Below are 23,752 nucleotides of genomic sequence, written 5' to 3'. Positions count from 1 at the left end.
CACAACATCATTCTTGCTATGGAAACTGGGTCTCTGAAATGTTTTGGCATTGCTTGACTTGCATTTCAAGACTTCAGTCAAGAAACAAGTAAACACCACCTCATTGTGAATGAACTGAATGCAGCCTTGTGTTCCTCTCAACATGCTCGTGAGGATCCACCTGTTCTCACCCTGAAGGCCCCTTCATCTGTAGACACAAGCTCTGCTGCTGGCCTTCTGTTCAGCAGAGTTCAATGCCATGGTCAGAGGGGGTCAGAACTCCCTTCTGCAGGGAGAAGGGCAGGCCTGGGACATTCGGTGTGATGGAGCATCGTGCAGGAGGAAAGGTCTGACCATGAGCTCAATGGCTACACACTGTCAGTGGGCCAAAATGACCAGAGCTACCAAGTGGGTTTATTGAGTTTTGGTGGCTGGGTATCACTTGTGCCATAGCTAAGAATTAAAGGCTGACGCCCAAGCCTGGTATGTCCCACCAGTCCAGCTGTATGTAGAGGGATGCAAATTGCACCATCTTTTTTATAGAGATGTTGGAATTAAAGAGATGTTTTAAATGTCTTTTTTTTTTTTTTTTTTTTTTTTAATTCCTCATCCTCATCTGTGGTTTTGGTCTTTGTCATTGAAAAAGTCACTCTCAGAACAGCCCCTGTCTCCTTAATGGGCTAAGGAAAACGTCTGTGCTACTTTTGGATTCTCTTCTCTGCAACAACAATTGAATTTGGCCTGGAAGTGTGGTAGTCTGCAATTAATGGAGGAAGCAGATCTTCAAGTTTCTTTTTCTTGGCTTTATGAATGGGCTTGAACAGTGTCGTTCAGACAGCAATACCATCCAGGCAAGGTGGACTCTATACAAAAGGCTGGTTTTTAACCTCACAGGGAAAAACAAAGTTCTCCCTGACCTGGGGAAGAAGCCATTTTACTCTGTTCACTAAAAGCCTTTCAGAAGAGAGACAAACTGTGGCCGTGTCCCGGAGGGAGACCTTACTTTTGTTCTTTCTTGTTGTGTTCCTTCGTATAAACATATCCAAGACTGAAAGTATTTGGCTGTTCTTCCCGTCTGGAAACATAACAAGAGTCATGATCATTAGGTAAGTTAGCTGTGGGGGTGATGCATCTCGCTTTGTCTTAGCCACCTGGCAATTAGGCGTCTTGGCTCCACGAGGCACCTTGGCTCCGGGAGCTGGTGGAGGGGAAAGAGGCACCTTTGCCGGGCAGTTCAGCCCCTGCCTTAAGCACCTGTCTTGGGACGGGATGGCTGGCTCTCCGGAGGTGTTTGTCTCTGCCATACCTATTGAGGAAACATATGCAATTAGATCAGATGGCATTTTTGACGTGACGAAGGGTGAAGCCATCCCTCTATTCCTAGTCTTAGCCTCTTTTATTTGTCTTTTCTTTCTTTCTTCTCACAGTCAGCCAGTGAGTCTCCGAACTTCCAGCTGTGCCTAGTTGCTGTGTCCCTGCTGTCCTGCGAACACTGCTGTTCCTGTGAGAATTTAGTCATCATTTCGGTTTCCAAAAGACTGCTAAAGTGAAATGTCTGAACTATCAGGGACACACTTTTCAGGCAAAACTTCCTCACCTCCTAAATTGCAGACTTGTATCTCTCTTTCTCTCTCTCTCTTTTTTAAAAGCAATAAGAATTCTTTATGAAAGGAGTCTAAAAAGCCATCAAACAAGAGAGAAGATCACTTTAAGCTCTGTCCTCGTGCCTCTGTGTCAAAACATGCCCGTATGTAGTTTTATCAGCTGTCTCAGAGCTGTTATTTTACATCTTACATTGTTATGCTTTGGGACAAAGATACAGTGGTGCCTCCTGGATGAGTGTTTTTCTGCTATGAAAAACAGAGCCCCTTTCCCCTTCCCTGAAAAGCAGCTCCATTAGAAGTCTCTTTAAAAAAATAGATAAATTGCTGTCTACTTCTGGTTAATGCTTGATTTACACTGTTGTTACTGGGCCCTATAGAAAAGGGCTGCTCCTATCACAACATTTCCAGATACATAAACAGTGAAGACCAGCCATTTGAAAGTTCCCTCTTCTGTATCCCAATATTATTTAGCTTTTGCTTTGATCTCACGCCTGGAAAAAATCTTTTCCTTGAAACACTGCAAGTTTTCACAATTCTAATAAAGCATCAAAGCCGGTACCGTATGCAGCTCAGCTAGTCGCCAGCATTAGCTCACTTTGTGAGCCCAAATACGTCTCTTTCCCCCTTGTTTCAGTTTTAATTTTGTGCTTTTTTTGCAGAGGTTCTGGGGAGTAGCGTGCTGCCAGTGCGTGGGGAAGCGAGAGGGTGAGGGTGCTGGCTAAGGCCAGGCACAGCGCAGTCAGATGCTTCCTCCCAAAGGACTGCCAATGCCCTGAGCACCTCTAGACGTCTCGTGAGCACAGACTGCTGCTCCTGCCAAATTGCACGGCGGTTTTGGGGATGGAGACGAATATCCATTGAGTATTTACTTGATGCTATCAAACTCATTTGTCTCGTAACCAAACTCAGAGTCCCTAGAGGTGAAATTCAGTGCATCAATCCGCTGCTCCATCTACCCATCTTTAAAGGGAACATCATTAACATGCCTTGCACATGAACAAATGTGGCTTTGTTCCATGTTACTTCATTACTGCATTATTTAGGGCTGATAGATTTGAAAGCCAGGAGGCACCTTTATGATCACCTAGTCTGATCTCATGAGTACCACAAGCTAGTAATCTAGGCAGTAACCTGTGGTTGATCTGTATCATGTATTTTAGAAAAATGGCCAGTTTCCCATGGCAGTTTGGACTGATCTCCCTAGATGTGCTGATTTCCAGCAAGTTGTATGCCAAAGGGGGAGCAGAGAGCACAATAGCAGAGCTGGTATTTGCTGTGCAGATCTGGAAGAGGAGTTTCACCCTAGGAAGCCAGACAGGCCCAAATACAAACAAAGATGGAAAGAGCACCCCTCTGGAGATCTGAATTTAGATCTAAACTCTGGCTGAGGGCCTATTTCCCATTTTAAGTCAAAGTGGGAAGCAGTCTACTAAAGGAAGAGAATTTGCTACCGGGATAGCATGGATGAGCTCTGAAAAAATACATCCTACTGGGCTTGGTATGGGGCAAAAAGACCTATTCTGGAGGGATAGAAACACGCTGAGAAATGTTCAAAATTTTATGTTTTCCTTTTCAGTTGAGAAGTCTGTTCTTGGTGTTGATTACACGGTCAGTAAAGACTGACCTGTGGAAATGTATTAGCTTTGGTGAAGGACTGATGAAACAGACTCTAGCCCAGGAACCTCCCCACGCTTTTTTGCCCGCTCGCTTTGAGGGCTGCTGAGACTTCAGGCCTTCAAGATCCAGCCAAGGTGACTAGCCCACTTGCGTCTCAGTCTGTAGAACAGAACCACCACAGGACTTGTGCTTTAATGAGGTATCAGCAATTAAGGTCCTGGGAGTGACGGCCTCCCAGGACCTCCCTGAAATGAGATTACCTTTGCCCTACAGATTTATTCATGAGTGTGTCACCTTGGGCCAAGAGGAACAGCTGCTAAACCCAGGGAATCTGGCCACCCAGGGAAACCAAGCACCCCATGGGTGTGGACCCCCTTACAAGCTTGCTGCATCAGAGAAGCTGCAGTTGTCAACATGGTCTCCATAAATTAGGGGAAAATGGGAAAGAGTAAGGCTGATCTGAGAGGACAAACTGGATCCTCTTGGGCATGCTTCGAAACCTACGCTCTTCACCCACATTTTGAAGAAGACTAAGGAAGACTGCAGGAGCCAGCATCCATCCTTGGAAGCAGCCTCCAGGAGGTGGCTTGCTCTCACGAGGCTCTGCAGACTGTCCCCACATGGTGTAAAGCAAATTGTGATCTCACCCTTGGAGCTGGACATCAGAGCACACCATATGCCTGGTTGCAGCTCTGGCCTTGCAAATGCCCCCTGGGGGAAAGAGATGAGTGGACTGAGACGCAAGTGGGCTTTAAATGTGAAATGCTGGGTTAGGGACTGAGCAGCAGCACCCTACAAAGGGGTGTTCTGTCTAATCTGCATCCAAGAGCAACACAGCTGCTACACATCCCATCAACGCTCCAGACAAGTGCTGGAACAAAAGACAGAGGCAGTAAAGGGGGCTGTGGTGATTAAGTTCTGGGAAGATTATTGATTTATTGAACGAAGGTCAAAACTACTCAGCAAAAAGACAGGAAATCTTAGCACAAAGAGGCTCGATGTGGAAACAAGGAGCCTTAGCGTCAAGCAGGAAAAAACAGCGCACACAAGTGTAAATGAAGCATTTAGGAAAGCTAAATAAGGAAGGTCAAGGCCTTTCCATGACACAGATCAGCTGGTGCAGCACAGCAATAAGCAAACAGATCTCAACAGGCGTGACTGGCAGCGTTGGCCCGTGTGTGATGGATGGATGGCCAGCAGAAGTGGAATGATGGGTGATGAATTAGCTCCAGGGCCAAGGGAGGCTGGAGCTCCTAAGCCAAATGTACTCAAAAAAAAAAAAAAAAAAAAAAAAAAAAAAAAAAAAACACTAAAAAGGCCAAGGCCTGGCCCCTACCACTGGAGCTGGCTGGCATGGCCCTACCACAGCCTCCCTGCTAGGTTCCCTTTAGCTTCCAAACCACAGTGGCCACATCCTAACCACCTGTTGGGAAGGATCTCTTCCCAGTGCAAACTCCTAGACTGTGCCCAAGAAAAGCCTGGAAAACGCTCTCTGGCCTGGGTCGAAGCACACCAGGGATTTCGTGGATGGTTCCGACTGGTTCTTCGTCTAGACAGAGAGGACATGGAAATATGGTGCAACTCTTCTGTCAGAATCATGCTCATTGGAGGCATCACCAAAACTCCTGCTCTCTACATAACTCATAAAGTTTTCCTTACTGCCCAGTGCGGTTGTGTGGTTTGTAAACCAGGAGGGCGAATCCACTGAGGAGCCAGCCAGGAGAGCACGAAGTGCATTCCCCCAGTCCTCAGAGCTTACAACCAGCAGAAGTTGCAGGTGCCCGAACCTTCACGCAGCCTCCTTCCTCCCCCCAACAGACCTCAGTTTCCCCAGCTGTGGCTTTTCCAAGGCGAAGTTGTGGATTGCTGTGGGAAGGAGGCTGGTGAGGGTGGCGAGGGAGGGCAGCAGCAAGGGCTGGGTTAGGTGAGAGCAGGCAGCTTGCCGCGGCGTTTTGGCACGCGCCTCCCCGCTCACGTCTCCTCTGTTCTCCAGGAGCAAAGGCAGAAGGTGTTAAAACCTCCGTGGCTGCTCCCCCAGGCAGTTCTTGAGACGGGAGCTCACGGCTCCTGCCGTCTCCCTGTGGCGTGCAGGCTGCTGCTCCACCCCACCCTGCCTTCCCCTGGGCTGTCTGATTATGAGTGTGGCTTACCTGGCCACGAGCGTGTCTTTGTATATGCAATCACTCATTTGTTTGTGTACACTCACGAAAAGACAACAAAGAAGCCAGTGCTGGCAAACACGGCTCCTGCTGGCTTTGGAGAAAAGCTGTGTGCATTTATTTGTTTGCGAACAAAGTCGTACCAGTGGGGCTGAGCTGAGTACGGAGCAGTTCACCTGAAGATCCCTGCTGCAAGACAAGAAGGAGCAAAGCTCTAGAGGAAATTTTCTTTGCAGTGCTTTTTACTGGAGCTAGCGTTCATTAAAATGCTGCTTTGTGGAGAGCAAAGTGCCTCACAGGAAAATAAGAACTGCCTTTGGCTTTCAGACCTGAGAGCTGCCTAGACACATGTGGCTGCTCAGGTAAGGAGTTTAGGGTCAGGAGCATGTATATGGGACATCTCAGTTACTAGTCAGTGGCTTAGGGACTCTGCTCTGGAGACTGGGACAACTGACATAGCAGAATAGGTGGATCCGTCCCCCATGAATTTGTCTCAGCCACTTAGGAACTGCAAATTTTAAATCCCTGCTTTGATCCTTTGGGCTCCACAGTAGCATGTGGCAATGAATTCCACAACTCCTCTTACAAATTATTTGGGTTTGGATGATTTTTCACCAAATCTCTCAGCGTGCATGACACAGCTGCCTGGTAGGGCATGGGTGAAGCCGATGACGTGCATCGAACAGGCGAGGACACGGGGCAAAGGAGGCCGCGGCACCGCTCTTCGGAAGAGCGAAATCCAAGCCTGGGTGAGCAGGGGAGCAGGAGCCTGTTGTGTGGTTGCTCTCAGCCCTCAGTGTGACAGGTCTGTCTGCTCCCCTGGCTCTAGGTGCTGTCTCCTGCTGACTGGTGTGCTGGAGGTTGCCCACAGCCCAGTTTTCTTTTTCATCTGCAAGGCTTTTCCCAAGTCTGTGTGCAGGTAGCAGCACTGGAAGGTACAGAAAGGGCCATAGGAAAGGGCTGAACCAAAGTAAGGAAAGGCTCCTGCCCAGGGGATGGCTGAATGGACTGGGAAGAGAAACGAGTGGAAGAGAACATGGTATGAGTCCACACAATCGTGAGTGGCAGGGAGGAAACACTCAGGAGATCACCGTGATTTCCAGTAAGAGAACTGGGCACCACCAAATGAAACTCCCAGGCAGCAAGGTCAGCGCAGAGGAAAGGAGACGGTTGTGTTCCCAGGGTGAAGGTGGTAGGTGCCAAACATTTACATGAGCTCAAATTCACAGAAGAAATATCTATTGATAGTTATTAAATACAAAACCGCAACCTCTCCTCCAGGATATCCACGGAGTCAGGAAGAACGTTCTGGAGCAGCAGTATTCAAGTCTGTCCTCTTATACTCTTCCCTGGCATCTCTGTTGTGCCAGGAAGGGAAAAGATCCTGAGATAGATGGATCCTTGATCTGGCACACATTGGCCTTCTTAGGAATGCAGGTGTGTTCTTCATGTGAAGGCAAAAGACGCCTCTTTTGGCACTTTGGACAATTTGACCCCACTGGTCTTACCTAGTCAGTGAAATAAGGTTAAGGTTAAGATGAGTGCTAAGGATACCAGTGCACAAAAGGCATCTCCCCTCTACAGATCTTGGCCCAAAATGGCTTCTGACTTGCCCGTGTGTCACCCAGGTCCAGCAAAGAGGAGCAACTCTTCTCTTTGAAGGAAAGAGTGCCCTGCAGCCAGAAAAACTGGTAGAGTGCCTAAGGTAGCCGGACGTGTGGGGTGGTCCGGGATGCTGGTGTCCCCTGCTCAGCGTTCAGGCTGGTCTAGCTGCGTGAGATCATTCAGCCTAACAAATCACCACGTGGCATGTAGCATCAGCAGTCAAATCACAGCCTTCTACTTCAAAATTTCTTTCCAAATATGTGTATCTGGGAGGTGCAGCAGCAGAGCGTGCGTTCAGCGATGCAGGATGCAGCAGCGCTTTTTCCACCATGGGCTTTTCTTCAGAAAGAGGCACTGCATGAAATGACACCGTCTTTATGGGCACTGAGATGCCCGGTGTGTGTGAAACCAGTTGGGTGCAGCTGCACAAAGATAAGGTCACCCAGAGATGCAGGCCACCCAGCCTGAGAGCTTGGCGCAGCCGCCCAAGAGTCATTTCCTCAGCCTGCCAAAGCATGAAGCCGGGGTTAGCATACGCTCGTGTATGTCATGCTGTTCATCTGATAACACTGCCTGATGATTAATCACCATAATTAATTGCACATTAATATAGTTCGCTGCAGCATATTGAAACAGCAATGGAGATTCCCTCCTCAGCAAAAAAAAAAAAAAAAAAAAAAGAGAAAAGGAGAAAAGGAGTACTATGGCTTGTAATAGGACAGGTAGAAAAAAGAACTTTGTTTTAAACCTGCGTGATGCAACATGGTGAATCCATGTGTCATCTGTGTTGTCCTATCTGTCCATCCCACTCTCCCCTCCCTTTTACCTCCTCGTGTGCAGGACTTGCTCATTACCCTGCTGGCAACCTTGGACGTGGAGAGATAGTGGTTATCTTGGACAACCTCTTGCTCAAAGTACAGGACTGAAGAGCTGTGCCAAGCCTCTTCTGCCACCCTGGGCAGAAGAATTCCTTTTTTTGGGGAGAGACGTATCGTGGAGCTGCCATGGGGTGGGATGCTGCCCTGGCGGTGTGCAGATAAGGGAGGGTGCTGAGCTGCGTGGAGGAGCCATGAGGCTGCTCTGAGGGTGTGTGTCCCACCCCTCCCGTGGCTCTGTACAAGCTTCCCCAGGAGACTAATCCACAATTCGGTCATTTCTACCCCTTGAGCTCTCGGGGTGGCAGGCAGTTCTTCACTCTGGGGTGTGGTAGGACTGCCTCTGATCTGGAAAAAAGCTAAAACTTCCTAGGCTATACCTATTTCATCTACAAATGAGGCAGTGAACGTCAGGCTGGGAGAAAGGAGAATTCCTTCCTGCAGGTGCCTCGCCTGTGCCCTGGAGGCAGAGTCACAACACTCTCGGACAAGAGTTCCTGATGGAAACAGCTGGACCCAGCAAGGACCAGGTCTGTGAAGAAACCAGCCGTGGTACAATGGCTGGATATAGCAATTCCATGAAAAGGCATGGGAATGCAACATTTGCGAGGAGAGTCAGATGCAACCATGAGCAGGTTCTGCTCTGCTTCTTAGCCTGAATTTGGCTTGAAATGTAAATTCTGCAGAATTATTGGCTCTAGGTTATTTCTGGAAAGAAGGAACCAAGATAAAAAAATAGGAAACCTAAAACACATCTCTAGAAGCAGAGAAAAGTTAACCCATGCTTGGTTGTGTACAGTCAAGCTGTAGGTGCCAGAAGAAGGAAAGCAGTCAAGAAGCAACCACATTTCTGGCAACAGCTGCTTCTGCAGCACTGGATTGTGGTTTTCCTTGTAACGGATGGGAGCACGCTACCACTGATTCTCATCTGACAGAGGACTGATGTGAGAGGTGCGGGATGACACATGGAAATGGCGCTCATGAGCAACAGGGCATTAGACAGAGCCAGAGGACTACACCTGAGAACTTGCAGTTGAGCTGAGCTCATGGCTAGTTATGTGGTTGGCAGAGATATTGCCACACTGACCCCGTCCCCAGGGAGGTGCCCAATGCCCAGGGCTGGGACAGGCCCTGGTGCCAGGCCTTGCCCTCACAGCCCCTTGCGGACCCCCCGGCCCATCTGGTGCCCTGGCACTGGGCTGGGTCAGAGGAACTGAATCCCCCTAAAAATAATGTGACAGGAACGAGACAGACAAAGTGTCCTCCTGGCCCTCGCCACACGAAACCCTAATGAAGCAACCGGAGTTTGCTAAGCAGTGGGCACCATCGCACCCAGATGAAAGACCATGGGGCATGGACAGTGTTCTGACACGTGGGACCCCAGGTGCTACAAAGAAGGATGATTCTTGCTTGTAATTCCGTGCCTCTACTCTGAATTTTAAGTGGAGGTTCTCAAAGCTAGGTGACATTTTATTTAAAGGCACCCAAGATGAAGGTTTCTTGCATCATTGTGAAAGATTTTTAGTTAAAAAAAACAATACATAAGAGTAACATAAGAGTAGAAAAGGCCTCAAATGTTTTTATCCTAACCCTGAAAGAACAGCAAGTGAAAGTGCTGGGGAAAGTTCCCATTGTCAAACACACAAACCAGCGGAATGACAGGGCCAACATTGGAGACGCAAGAAGAGAAACTCCCCAGAATGAGGTAGATACAGAGGCTTCTGTCCTTTGATTAAAGAGGCACTTAACCAGGTAATCCTGCACATCACATCTATTTTTACAAACTAGTATCTGCTGTTTAAGCACATTGCTGTGAAATGCAGGCTTTGACATGAAACTGGTAAGCACAATTATCCCCAGCCCAACGAGCTGGTGGAAAACCTATCAAGCTCACGGGAAGCAGCTGGAGCAAGAGGAGCAGGGGTGATGGGAAGGCAGTCAAATGGAGGATAAATGTGAAAAAGCTCAAAAAAGTAGGAAATGGAAGTTGTCATTTTATAATAAAACATGAGTATGTTATATAACAGCTAAACTTTGCCTGAAAAAGACTTGATCGTGTGGTGAAAGGGCTGGTGAACTACTAGGATTATAGAAATTCATTTGTGAGGGAATAGACGATATATTTTAGAGAGAGATACACCGAGAAGTCCAATCTAGGTCTGGGAATTCAAATTGTGAGTAGTTACATCCCAGAGGGACAAGTGTAAGAAGCTGCTCTCTGAACACATATTTCTCACTCTTGAGCAGTTGCTATGAGCAGAAATTAGTGTTTTACCTTCCTGATTAAGAAATAATAACAAAAAAATGTTGCTCCAAACAGAGGACCTTCTTTCACTAGTCATCTGCTGATGTTTTGCAAGAGTGGCTGGCTTGCCAGAAGCCCAGAGCAGGGCCACTGCACAGAGAGCCAAGACAAAAGAAGCTTCAGGAGAGCTGGGGTCCGTGCGACTGCTGCTTCTCTGTGGGAAGGATGCTGCATTTTCGGGTGGTACAAAACAATTGCCACAAGCAGCTGTGGGGGTCCTTGGATGGGTGAGGTTATCCCAAAGGACGCATGGGAAATAGGCAGCATCTCCTCCAAACCCAGAACAGAGAGCCCTAAGCTGGCTGCTTTGCCCAAGAAAACCTCAGACGAGCACCAGCCACAGCAGGCTGGGACAGCTGAGCCCCAGGGCATGGCACAGCCAGAACCAGTGGCCTTCTGGTGCTTTGTAACACTGGTGCTGATGTCTCACTGGAGACACCCTAAACAAGAGCTCAGTATATGTTCAAGCTACGCATGCACACACGCTCTGCTCTCTCCTGTCTGGATGAGCCTTCTGCGTGGCACATTGGCCACTAACGGAGGTCATCCCTTATGTAAGCTGCTGTTCGAGCAAAATGTTTCAAAAGATGAGATTTTTCAAAGAACTTGGAGCGGGTGGTGGTTTCTTTCAGAATTCGGTCACCAGAAGAAAGGAAGAGGCTGCGAGTTCTTCTGGTTTAGACACTGGGTCTCTCTAAGATACAGTATAATTCATATAGCTGCTCTGCCTCTGCTCCCCCCCTGTGGAAAATAGAGACAGTGAACTCTTGATGCCAGGCAGCTTTATTTAGAGTGCAGATAATTTATACAGGCCATAAATGCGATGCCAGTGCTGACTATGACTGTGGAACGGTCTTTCTCCCAGTGTGGACACCAGCTCTGGGTAACTGATGCTTTGGAGACTTCTCTAAACCCCTCAATTCCCATGGGACTAGGGGACAGGAATGCTAATTGTTGAGCCACCAGCAGCTCAGCTGGGCAAAGCACTGAGCTACTTTTCTTCAGTTTCTCCATCTGTGGAACTGGGATGTCTGTCTGTTTTACAGTCACATAGTGAGGATTGATTTATTGTTTAATGTGTGTAAAGAATTAAAGAAGTACTAAGTATTATTATTATCAAGCCAGAAGGGTGAGTCAATGACCCATTTCCTATCTGAGCTTGCCTCCAAGGTGTTGATGTTTCTGGCAGATTACAGGAATTGAATATCTGCCATAGGTTGTATTCATATAGAGATGCAAATAAAGCACTTTTTGTGGGCATTATGTTGCTTCAGGGCCTGTGATTACAGAAGAAAGATGCATAGATTAAAACTGCTTTTAGATCCACAGCATCTCCACGGGCTATGCCGTTTAACCTCTCTGGGAATCACAGCAGTAGGTACATCCACATGGAGAGATGGCTCCATGGGGCAGGCAGGGAGAGCAGATGGGATGTTGGTTCAACTGCGGCTCTACTGCAGATTTCCTGTAAGTGTTTTGCAGATCAGTCTGGAAAATCCTCAGAGATGTGCTGTAGACAAGCGCAGATGTAATCCATCTGCTACAGCTCTTAAGGTACGACTGGTAACTGATGTTTGCCTGTGTGTCATTCAGGCAGCACAGAGCTGATTTCTTATTCCTTGACCACGACACCAAACAGGGAGCTCATCCATCCTCTCTCCTTGCCTTTGAGCCACTGGATGCAGTGTACTGCCAAGACCATTTATATACGTTAGTCATTATTTATTGGGAAGCATTCGTGTTCTGAAGTCTATCATTAAATTTGCTGAAACTGATGGGATGTTTTCTTGAAGTATATGAACACACATGCCCTCTGAAACCACCCCAAAGAGCTCATGTAGTCAAAGTTTGCATTAATTAACCAGCTATTCGCTGGCCTTTCCCATTCCCCCTGTCGCATTCTCCCTTGTCCCATGGGGGCATGTCCATTCTGGTGGAAGTGATGGCCGATGGCACAATCTTGTCCTCATTAAAAACAATAAGGTCTTTGCTACTTGGAACTGAATGTGGGTCTGTCCTAAAGGCCATGTTAGACAGGGGAGTTCATCTGGATCGAGGTAGACTGTGACATTTAAAGGAAAATAGCCTCTTTCCAGAAGAAAAGTGCACAGTCTGGGTACTTTTCTCCAGAAGCAGCTAAGCAAAAATGTTTAATTTAGTTTTGTTGTTTGGGAATGGGACCTCTCAGTAGCTTCTCATCAGATATTGTTGGGATATTATTTCAAATCCAGACAACTTCTCAGCTGTAAACTAAAGAAATCTGAAGGATTTTTTAATTAATTTATTTACTTATTTCAATTTTGAGGGCCTAAAATGAAGCTCTGAAGCCATTTCCTAGTATTTAGGTAGCTAAAAAAAATACGTTGTTGAGTACTGTCCTTTTCTAACAGCTTACTGAAGACAAGTTGCTGCTTTTAGAACTCCTATTAATTGTCCACTTGCACCTTTCAGCACTAAAATACATGTGCAAAGCCAGCCCAGAATTCCCAAGGACCACAGGTACGTTGAAGCAGCCAGACCACCAAAACAAAGGTCCTGCAGCTTTTGTAAGATCTCTTCACACAACCTTGGTGCTGGGAACAATTGATTTCATCAACATACCCAGGGTCCACTGAGAAAAATATGAAACCAGGTGTTTCAGAACTGACTTTTTGTTCTGTTTCATTTCAAGGCTGAATTTAAGCTGTCAGTCAAATACCAAATTCTGAGGCAACTGTCAATCGTTGTCAACGGGATCAGCACTGGCACACGATCTTGCCTGATCCTGTTTCCTCACACTCACCTGTTCTCTGTGCTTCCTTCAACCACTCCCTTGGCTTTGTGTCTCACTGCTGACTTGGCACAATCACCCACACTCACCTTTTTTCCTAGAACAGCCTCCCACTTATGCCTGTCAACTGCCCACCCCCCTTCCATCAAAAATGCCTTTATCACAGATGAAACACCTTTGCTCCAACCTTCCCTCAGTGTCTTGAGGTGTGCCTGTTGCCTTAGCAAGGTGGTGTCTGTCTCAGTAATAAGCTGATATACCAGCTGTGCTGTGAAGTCAGGAGGAGCTCAGCAGGACTGATGCTTATAATACCAAACTTTGTCCTAGGTGGATCTGTAATGGCCTCACACGCTTAAAGACATGATGATAAATCTGTATCGCCAACAGTCTGTAAGGGAAGACAGTTATTTGGCATGATTTATAGAGGTTCCCATTCATGTCCTTGCTCTCTTATCCTTGTTGGAAGAACTGATGGCCACAACGGAGAGTCTTAGAAGTGACCCTAGAATGACAGAAAACGAGGAAAATTGTGAGGTACAGAACATGCTGTTGCCATATTATGCTTAAACAGGCAAAAACTGTTTAGCCACTAATGCTGTCTGATAAAGATAATGGAAGAGGAGGCCTACGGATATTTTAGATCTTGGAGACAAGGACAGGACTGGGACAACAATCTGAAGATGTGATTTTCATCTTCATTGTCTTGTCTCCTTGGTCCCTTTCTAAATCTACTACAACAGTTGTCACTCATACTCAACCAAATCTCAAGACAGTTTTTTTCCATGTGTTGGTGTTGCATCAGTCCTTGTCCAGGTCCATCTGTTTGGCTTGTACCTGTAAAAGCAAGGAAGGGAAAGACACCAAGCAGTAAAAGAGGAAGAACAGAGGGAAATTAGGTAAGAACAGCACAACAGAGAGACAGAAACGATGGAGATACCGAGTGGCCTGCTGACAGGAGGAAGAACAAGAAGACAAGAAGATATCCAAAAACTATGACTTAGACAAGCAAAACCGAGATCTATCCAACTGGGAGCCACTAACCAAGAAGAGATGCTACTCTGTTTGTCCTCGTGTTTTCAGAGAAGAGCAAAGCAGGCTGGCCTGCCACATACACTGTTCTGGGCCTCGCTTTTGACAGCCAGTTTTAGCAGGTGGCCAGAGTAAATCACACACCTGTCAAGTGTAATGCCAGACTAGATGAGATACACGGAGTTAGAAATTAGCAGCAAGCCTACAAAGCATGGCAGACAGCATGGATCAGCAAGGAAACTGCTGTCTGGAGAACTACCAAAATCAAACTGATTTCAGCGTTGTAAATAGGATTGAAACCAACGGCAGACAACTTCACTCTATAAATAAAAAGAGAACAAGGAAGAGGAAGTGGTTCTGCTTTGCAGTGAAAAGCAGTAGTGATAAAAGATGATATCATTTTGGCTCCAAAAGTAAATGAGTACCTTGCTTGAGTTTCTCATTAGGACACTGGCACAAAACCCGTGGGCAAACAAAACTTGTTTAATGAGAGGGTCTCTATCTCAGTGGAGTCATGATATAAGCAAAATCCAAAGGTTTCGCTGTGTACAAACCAAAGGGAACTGGCAATATTAAAGAGCTACTACATGAAATTGCAGTTCCAACGAGAAGGAGGCATGCTACCAAATCCAGCTTGGTATGCTCTGGCTGGAGAGTTGCAATCATCGTGCTTATTTTGAAGGGTGGCCCAAAAGCCATCTGGGAAGCTTGAGTCAGTCTGACCACAGAAGTACATAGGCTGTAGAAAAAAAAGTGTGACAGTAAGACTAATTAAAGACATGTGGGTAAATGGAAATGAAAAAGTGCTACGGGGATCTATCTAAAGATGGACAGTGTAGAAATAACATGCTGAGTTTTTAGAAAAATGATACCTTAGGGAAATGCAACGGATCTAGCCTACTTGGATTTCACTAAGGTCTTTGTTATTGAACCAAATAAGATAGCATGGACTATGACAGGGTGAAAAGACCTCGTGAAAATGAGGATGGCAGCCAGGTACGTCACACAGGGAGCTGATGGGCTGGAGGGAGAAATCCCTCCATGGAGGGTGAGAATCCATATGGGAAATACTCGATAACATTATGAATGACTGTGGCAGGAATGACAAAAAAACAGTGGGCATTAGTGAAATATGATGATGTCCATCATCACTGTAGACAAGGACACTCTAATACCAAGTAAATCTTGCCTGTTTACAAGTACAATGAAGCAGCTTTTTTCCTTTGGCCATTCCTGCAGACTTGTTAGAGCACTGGGAAATTGGATCACCCTCCCATTTTTAATGTTTCTGTCTTCATCTCCACTGACAAAGAAATAAGTTATTCTGCAGGAGGATAAGTCAGAAGGTAACTCAGTTCACTCTGGTGTGGCTAGGTTGGCTTTGCCACATTAGCCTGAGGAACAGCAAAGTAAACATTTATTTTGGCCTGTGCATGGCACTTGCAGAGCAGATCTGATGAACACAATGATGTCACGCTCGGTTTTCTGATCTCAGCCTGGGCGTACAGGTAAGAGTTACACAAACAGCTCTTGGGTAGGTCTGTCACTCTCTGCGTGAGATGATGGAAATGAAGGAAAGCAAGAAGAAAAAAGGAGAAACCTGCAGTCTGGAGTTTGTGGAGATTTCTTCTGTCATGGGAATGGTCACGCAGGGGGGCAGATGGAAGTGGGACGTGTTTAAGGCCAGGCTGCTCTGGGGCTGGCAGAACTGTGCAGTAGAAATTGCATCAAGTAGAAATTGCATCATCATATTTCACTAATGCCCACTGTTTTTTGTCATTCCTGCCACAGAGAAATTGCATGAGCAGCTGTGGTCCCCCTTGTCTTACATGGGTGTCTGCAGGAGCCAGCCAGCAGGAGGGATGCATGAGCTCTGTGGCTCTTTGGCCTGGATCATCGTGGTGGCAGGAGCAGCCAAGTCCTGAGACTTCATCCACGGGCATGCAGAGTTCGGCTTCGCCTCTACTCACAAAGAGCCTTGAAGTAGCTCCAGTCTGGAGAAATCAGAGGCGAATGTGCTGTTATGCCAAGTAATGTGACTGCCACCAGTCTCAGGCCTGCTTAGTGCCGCTGCCAACGCTGAGCAGACTTGATGAAGGATGGATCAAAGGAGCCAGTGGCAGCACATGGCAGAACAGGCTAAATCAACACAAGGCACTGCCCAAAGCACCAGCCTGCATGGTCCAGAAAGCTCAGAAGCTGCTGTAGTCACAAGCTACCTACAGATAACTGTGCTGAGCCCCGCAGCTGGTGGGATTCACCAGCGGCAGGTGCTGCAGGCAGGTGCTGCAGGTGCTGCTTGTGCAGCAGGAGCCTCTCAGACCACGATGCACTGGGGATGCAGTGCTAACTGTTTGGCGTCCTTTCTGCTGTGCTCAAGGGGAGGATGCTTGATAAACATCTTCAGAATTGCACCAAGCACTTCTCAAGTCCATGCCGCTGTGTTATTTACCTGCGTTACTGCTGGAGCCATTTGTTCCATGTCTGGTAGCCTTTCCATGGCAATCAGGTGCTGTGTTCCTTAAGCTCTTGCTGGCACTACAGACTGAACGGCTGGCAGGCACCAGGGCATGTCAAAGGATGAGTCACTGTCAAGCCGCGAGAGACAAAAAGATTGATTACGGAAGAGCTGAGAAATAGGTTGCGATAGTGACTCACCACATCCCACCCTTTCTGCATTCACACACCTGCCAGCTGATTCATAATTTTCATTCTGCCTTGTTTTCTTCTCCCTGTCAAGGTGATCAATCAAGTAAGGGTCCATCAATCAGAATTTCCTCCTGAAGGAGGGGGGTTGTGTGTAAGGCACACATCCCTTTTTCCATACCCACCTGCTCAGCCCCTTTCTCTGCCCACTGTAGGGCCCATTGTTTTGGGGAAAGGAGGTGATGGAGAGCCAGCACATAGGGACCTTGGTGAAAACCAATGGATGGAGAGATGGATGTGTCCTACTGAGTGCCTGTTTCTTGTCAGGTGAGATCTGCCGTGGTCCCTATCGTCACCATTCTTCTGGCATCTGAAGGAGATTTTCAGAAGAGTTTATCTTCGGGCTAACAATTGTCACCGAAGTTGCTGATGTCCCTGTCGGTGCCCTCACAGGCACATCTGGCAGCCCTGGCACTCCCATTCTGTCTGCTCACAGCACAGCCCTCTGCCAGGGGCGTCCTGCTGTCCCCATTGGCACCGTCCCGAGAAGTCCCCTGGTGTCTGCTGGCGGCACAGGGGCCTGGCATTTGTGGAAACTCTTCAGAGAGGTCCTGATCTACTGTGGTTGGTCAAAATCTGCTTGCCAAATGGTAGGCAAAATGCCAAATTGCTGCCAGAGGGATTAGTAGGGAAAATCACGTAGTGGGGAAGCCAGGAGATGCCAGGGTGGGGATGGTTGGAGACTGGAGGATGGGGAAGCCAGGGGAGCCTCTACCATTGATGGCTGTTTTGCCCAGAGCCTGGCACAGGTTCAAGGGAAGGGCAGCATTGCAATTCCTCTGGTAGAAATGCAGTGGAAGGGAAAGAAGAACAAGCATGATTTTGAGAAGGAGCTGGATGAGTATGTTTGCTTCTGAAACAGAGAAGACATGAGGAATCATGAGCAGGAAACAAAAAGTTTGTACCTACAAGTAGATGTCATCATCTGCAACTTAACAGGTGGTTTGGGGTGCCTCTGAAAATCCCACCCTGCATTTCTAATATTTTCCAGGGCACCTAGAACCCGGGACAGACACCTTCTAAGATCAAAAGAAAAAAAATGAATCAAATTTATTTTATTTTGCAAGGCGTAGCCTTTTTGATCTTTTGCCTACTTGCCTGAAGACTGTCAAGAAAAAAAAAAAAAAAAAAAAAAAAGTGAATTAGAATTGTCTTAGGGAAGGGTAAATACATGTCTATAATGAGAGCCAGTCAAACACAGCTCTTATCTAGGATACAGCTCTAAAAATAGCGCTGTAGGGTTTCAGGAGTGTTCAGGCTCAAAAGGTCTCAGTGACTTCACCAGTCTGTTTGCTTGGGTTTACATTTACAAGTGGTGTCATCTGCTAGCATCTTTCCAGCACACTTGGCTTAGCTCCCCAAAACTCGATGGGATTCTCCCTGCCAAGTGCATCATCACCAGCAACACGAGATCCATGGGGCAGATTCTGCCGTCCGGGATCTGACTCAGTGCTGGCATGCTGGGGGGGCTCCTGCAGGTGCCGGGGAGGAAAGGAGCCGTTCCCATAGCCGGGATGAAGTTAGCAATTAAACTTGCGGTGACTGAGATTTAATGGAGTCCTGAGTGTTTGCAGCTTCTTCTCACCATTTGATTGAGCAGGACAAGGAAGGAAAAGCCAAAGGAGGACTTAAGTTGGACCACAAAAAAAAGAAGTGGCCAGGTTTGCTTTTCTGCAATGCCAGGCTTCCTGGAAGATGGGAAAATCCAGCAAAGGTGTTAGATAAACGCAGCTGATAATGCTGCTTATGTGAAATAGCAGTGCTCACGTGGGGCTGGGGTGTGTGTCTAGGAGATGGCTGCCCGTCTGGGTCACCAAAAGTGTACGGCCACCTTTCCTGCACCGTGATCCTCTGAAGAGGCTTTCACCTGTGTGACTCCTAAACCATGAGGAGCCCAGAGCCTCTCCATTTCCCAGAGCTGTAAGATATGTCCTCTTACGAATACAAAGGTCTGTGGGTGTTATTATCAGGTATACTTACATGTACTATGCACTCATTCATATATACTTACATGATAACACGCTGCTAACGCCCTCAGAGTTCTGCATTCAGAAGTTCTGCTCTCTGTTGTTGATGTGGGTCTCCCGCCTTCCTCTCTTCTCAAGCTGTAATTTCCTGAAGATATTTCTCTGCTGGGAGCAGGCGCACTCAAACTCTTCCCTCTTACCCTGGCCAAAAAAAATAAAATTAAAAAATAAAATAAAATAAAATAAAATAAAATAAAATAAAATAAAATAAAATAAAATAAAATAAAGGGTTCTTCACCTGCTTATTTTTTAAACCAAGAAATTGTAGTGGTGCAGTTGAAGGGATGGGCCGGAAGACCCTGCAAGCCGGTGCTGGTGGGAAAGGATGTAGGTGAAGTTGTAGTTGGATCAGTGTGATCCCACCGGTAGGCACTCAGCCAACCTGGCTACCAGCAGCATTTCTTGCTACAGGCAGTGCTGCCTTGTGCTCTCCTTCCCTCCCCATGACCATTTTGTGCTCTCCCAGCACTGGGTGTAACTCTTTCTCTTGTGTTCATATCATATCACAGAATCACAGAATCACAGAATAGTCTAGGTTGGAAGAGACCTCCAAGATCACCGAGTCCAACCTCTGAACTAACGCTAACAAGTCCTCCACTAAACCATATCCCTAAGCTCTACATCTAAATGTCTTTTAAAGACCTCCAGGGATGGTGACTCAACCACTTCCCTGGGCAGCCTATTCCAGTGACTAACAACCTGTTCAGTAAAGAAGTTCTTCCTAATATCCAACCTAAACCTCCCCTGGCGCAACTTTAGCCCATTCCCCCTCATCCTGTCACCAGGCACGTGGGAGAATAGACCAAGCCCCACCTCGCTACAGCCTCCTTTCAGGTACCTGTAGAGTGCATAGACCCATTATAGAACCATTAAGGTTGGAAAAGCCCTACAAGATCATCTGGTCCAACCATCCCCCTACCACCGCTGTCACCCACTAAACCATGTCCCTAAGCACCACGTCCAGCCTTTCCTTGAACACCCCCAGGAACATGCCACCACCTCCATGGGCAACCCATTCCAATGTCTGACTGGTATGGCACCGAGCGTGGGGGAGCCCTTACTCTTGGAAACAGGGCAGATGAGGGGTTTGAGGTGCCAGGCTGCTCAGGGGAGGTGTCACCCATCCCATACCCCTCAACTGAGAGAAAGCTTGGGGAGAAAATGGGTTCAGGAGCTTCTCAGTTAGAGGAGCACAGGAACCACGGGCTGGATGCTGGCACTGTCCGTGCTGCTCTGCCCAAGTACCCCCACCATGTAACCCACACGGTTACAAGAGGGTGGTCACCACTGTCCCAAGGGACAGACAGGGTGTAAAGCCTTCAAAGATCAGGGAAAAACATCCTTCTGTGGCTTGGGGTGAGTGGGCACTCATTGGTCCCGCACACGGCACCCCGAATTTCCATCCTTATTACTTAATACTTCATTTGCACTTAATGATGTGTTGCATTTATGAGCCGTTTTCCTTTATGACTGTTCTCCTGGGTGGATTAATCTGTCATTAGTGCATCATGTTTTAAAGGCTTTTCTTTTCCCCTGTTAAACAGTTTAATGGGCTCAGCAGGCACTCATGGGTGTGTGCCTTGCCCTCTGCGTGCGCGCGGCCGGGGTGCGGCCGGGCACCCTGCACGCACCCAGCGGGTGCCTCCAGGGCCCCCAGGACACCTCCTTGTCCCACGCGTCCCCACCGGGATCACGGCGGGACCTGAGGGTGCACAGAGTCAGAGAAGACCCGTTGGGAGCTTCAGAAGCTGTGAGACAAACCCTGGCTCCAGAAATGGCCCCAGCCTGTATGGGCTAATGAATAAATAAGTATAGATTCAAAAAGATTTATTTATAGCCTATGGTAAGGAAAACAAGTGAACTTGGTCAGGTTATATGCAGTAGCAGAATTAGGAATAAGCAGTAGGACTTCAACCTGATGGTTTCATTTGCCTTTACCTAGAGCCATCCATGTACGATGACAGACCAGATATATGCTTCCTTTATAAGGAATATGAAAAAAATATATCCATAGTTGTCAGATTTACACAATAAGGGGTTTACATAATAGACACGCTGTGATTATTTAATGTCTTATGAGATCAGCTTTGCCCCTGGTCTTTTCAGAGAATTATAGGGCTGGAGGAACCTCAGAAGATCACCCAGTCCATTCCCCTTTCATTGCTTTTGCCCAGCAGAATGATTTGTTGGGGCTGACAACATGCACATACAAAAAACTATTTTCTTATCCACCTAAATTAACAAGAACATGAGTGAAAAGCTTACGACAGTAAATACGCTTTTACACTCGCCTTAAACACGTGCGTACATAGAGGAGGGTGAAACCTATGCCTGCCAAGGGGTAATGCATACATCTGCAAACGTGAGCATCCACAAAAGTGCTGACACGTGCAGAACACGAGCGCTGCTGCATGAGCTCATTCCAAGGCAATCATTTCCTCCTGGTGAGTGCATAGCTCTCAACTGTGCGATGGGAGCAGGGCACAGGCCTCCAAGCAATACCACACAGAACCTGATCCTAATCGCCCCTGCACTGGAAGGGCCCCGATCCTGCCTATGTGAGAGTCGGGAACAGAATTCCCCAACGAGGAGGTCCCTGTACCACGGGGGTTGCCAGCTAGAGCCCCAACATCTGTGTGCAGTTGTGCTCCAGTAGCTCCCCAAACGTGTGATGGGGTGTGCAGAGACCTCCCCTGCACTTCTGCTGCAAGACCAAGGGGAATTCTACATCTGACCTAAAGCAGAGGTCTCAGGTGGCAAGTGGGGAGCAGCGGAAAGAAGGTGGTGTTGATGTTCATCCAGACATCCACTTTGGGAGCCCCACCAGCATGTGTTTGCTGTGGCTCCCCTGTATGATCAGCCCTGGTGAATTTGGTCCTTTCTTGCAGGTGACTGGCCAGGAGGGAAGGCTTCAAATCTTGTGGCAAAGGTCATGAAGGTGACTGTCTCCAGTGCTCAGATCCAAAGACTCCAGTTCAAACCAGCATGTGGAAGTCGGCAGAAGCTTGAACTCGAGGTCAAAGTCTGCATGTGCCAAGTGCTATTCTGCACCAAGACTATGGCTTCATAGGTGGTTGTCCAAATTAAGGACAGAAGAAACTCTCCTCTTTGAATGAAGTCTACATCTTAATATTCATGGTGAAGCTCCTAATGATTGTGCCTGAATGGCTGGTAAATGGTGTGATAGATCCGCCTCAGGGAACACAGTTATCCCACCAGTTCTATGCAGGAAGATCTGCAGTCACTTAGGTACTGGCACTGATGGGTTTCTGACCAAGTTTGCTGCCTAGGGTAGAAATTTTCCATCTTTTCTTGTTTCAAAACAACTTTCTTTGAAGCAAACGTAGACAGCAGAAGGGATGTCTTTTTGAGGTGATGTGTGGTTGATTTTTATTTCTTTCTTGAAAACACCTTCACTTTTGCTTATGACCCTGGGCATCTCTGAACCCCGCCCAATTAGGCCAATAAGTTAATGAAAAAGGCCAATCAGTAGCCCATCATCACACATGGGCTGATGAGCAGCAGCTCCAGCTGGGACCATCTCTTTCTCCCTCCTGTCAGTGGGAAGTGGTGGTGTTGGGGCTCCTCTGCCACCGGGAGAGGCAGGAAGATGGAGGGCACCATAAACAGTGCTCCACAGCCCTCCAGCATGGAGCAAGGGACACTGAAACTCTTGGAGAGAAACCTCCAGATGTAGCAAAGACCTGAGATCTGGGACCTGGGATTGTTAAAGATTCCCTCTGCCTCCTGGTGCATAAAGCACATGATGTAGACAAATCCTGGTTCAGATAAATCCCCTTGCTGCTACCTGATGCCCCTGCTGCTCAGGCTGGATGTGAAGCTCTTCATTTCTTCCCTGTTGAGGTTATTCTTGTCAGCTCTGGACACTCACTACTGTAATTACTCTGATTCAAGGGTCCAGGAGATGCGGTCATCAACCATGAGCTCCTCTGACTATAGAAACAGAAACAGAGGAGAAAGAACCATTCTTTCTTCAAAACATTGTAAAGCACAAGATAAGAGAAGGATAAATAGATGGAGAAAATGAAGAAGAACCACTCAGAATGGCCGACTGTAGATGATTTTAACACAAGAACATAACTATGGTATATATATTTTGCAGGCGAACATAACTATGGTATATATATTTTGCAGGCACATTGGCAGAGGATAATTGAGTTTGAGGGAAAATGAGAGAATAAGTGCAGTTCAGTATTATTCTGCAAGGTTTTGTGATTTTAAAGCTTACTCAGGAAATACCTAGCCTGAGTCATCTCTGGATCATGCTTTTTTCACAGCCACCCCCAGCTCACAATCCTCCTAGCATGGCACTTCCCTCAGTAAATTCGTAGATGACACGAAACCAGGAGGAATGGCTGACTCACCAGAGGGCCGTGCCGCCACCCAGGGGGACCTCGATGGGCTGGAGAGGGGGGCCAACAAAGATCTCGTGAAGTTCAGCAAGGAGAATTGCAAAGTCCTGCACCTGGGGAGAAACAACGCCAGGCACCAGGATGTGCTGGGGCACCCAGCTGGACAGCAGCTCTGCAGGAATGGACATGGGGGTCCTGCTAGACACCAAGCTGAACACGGCCAGCAACATGAGCCTTCCCCTCTACTCAGCATTGGTGAGGCTGTACCTGGGGTGCTGTGTCCAGCTCTGGGCCCCCCAGTACAAGGGAAACCTGGGCATGCATACTGGAGAGAGTCCAGTGGAGAGCCACCAAGGTGATCAAGGGACTGGAGCACCGCTCCTGTGAGAGAGCTGGGCCTGCTCTGCCTGGAGAAGAGGAGGCCCAGGGGGATCCCATCAGGGCCTGGCAGTGCCTGAAGGGAGGTGCTGAGAGGACAGGGCCAGGCTCTGCCCAGTGGTGCCCAGTGCCAGGACAGGAGGCCGTGGGCACAAACTGGAGCAGGGGAGGCTCCCTCTGACCATCAGGAAGCCCTTCTGTGCTGGGCGGGTGCTGGAGCACTGGCCCGGGCTGCCCAGAGAGGCGGTGGGGTCTCCTCCTTGGAGATCTTCAGAAGCCGCCTGGACGTGGTGCTGGGCACCCTGCTCTGGGTGGCCCTGCTGGA

The 23,752-nt window shown here is 47.7% G+C and overlaps 1 long non-coding RNA gene across 1 annotated transcript; it reads left to right on the top strand.

Annotated features, from left to right (window-relative positions):
- The first annotated feature begins 5,071 nt into the window (after positions 1 to 5,071).
- Positions 5,072 to 23,752, top strand: LOC118165086. The gene is made up of 3 exons (XR_004749846.1): positions 5,072 to 5,083; positions 9,443 to 9,445; positions 23,522 to 23,752. It is a non-coding gene; the product is annotated as an uncharacterized LOC118165086 (long non-coding RNA).

Source organism: Oxyura jamaicensis, chromosome 3 (assembly GCF_011077185.1).
Source record: "Oxyura jamaicensis isolate SHBP4307 breed ruddy duck chromosome 3, BPBGC_Ojam_1.0, whole genome shotgun sequence".
In the NCBI taxonomy this organism is placed as follows: domain Eukaryota; kingdom Metazoa; phylum Chordata; class Aves; order Anseriformes; family Anatidae; genus Oxyura; species Oxyura jamaicensis.
Note: the sequence above shows the minus strand (reverse complement) of the source record. Positions and strands in the feature narration are given on the sequence as shown.